We start from the raw sequence: 578 nt of genomic DNA, 5'->3' as shown, positions 1-578 counted from the left end.
ATGAAAATAAAGCCCAACCTACAAACGCACAAAGCCAAAAGCAAGACCCCACAGAAAAGCAATAACAAGCACGGCCCACGCAGATGACGTAACAGAGGAAAGCAAGCAGACACGCGGTAAACATTACGTATTCTCCGCCACCCGCCATTAGCGTAAACAAACCGACGTGGGTGGCGGTCGACGCGCGGGGGAAAAGGGGGTTAGAGAGATCTGAAGAGGTGGGCTGCGGGGTGGGTCGGGGGTGGGTTGAGAGTGGGTGGGGGGGATAGGTGAGGTAGGGGGAGGATGTGGGGGTGGAGGGTTAGGGGTTGGGCCTGGGCTGGGTTGAGGGAAAGTGGGTTGAGAGGGAAGGTGAAGTGTAGAAGGATGTAGGGGTATAGGATAAAATGTTGGCTATGAGGTGGGTCATAGGTGGGTTAAGAAGGAAGGTGAGATGTGGAAGGATGTGGACTGTGGGGTGGGCCAGGGTGGGTTGAGAGTGGGCGAGAGGGACGGCGAAATGCGAGAAGATGTAAAGAGTGTAGAGCAAGGGTAAGGATGGAGTGTAAGGTAAGGCGTAGGCTTTAGGGAAAGAGAAC

Source organism: Penaeus monodon, chromosome 20, assembly GCF_015228065.2.
Source record: "Penaeus monodon isolate SGIC_2016 chromosome 20, NSTDA_Pmon_1, whole genome shotgun sequence".
NCBI classification, from domain to species: Eukaryota; Metazoa; Arthropoda; class Malacostraca; order Decapoda; family Penaeidae; genus Penaeus; species Penaeus monodon.
Note: the sequence above shows the minus strand (reverse complement) of the source record.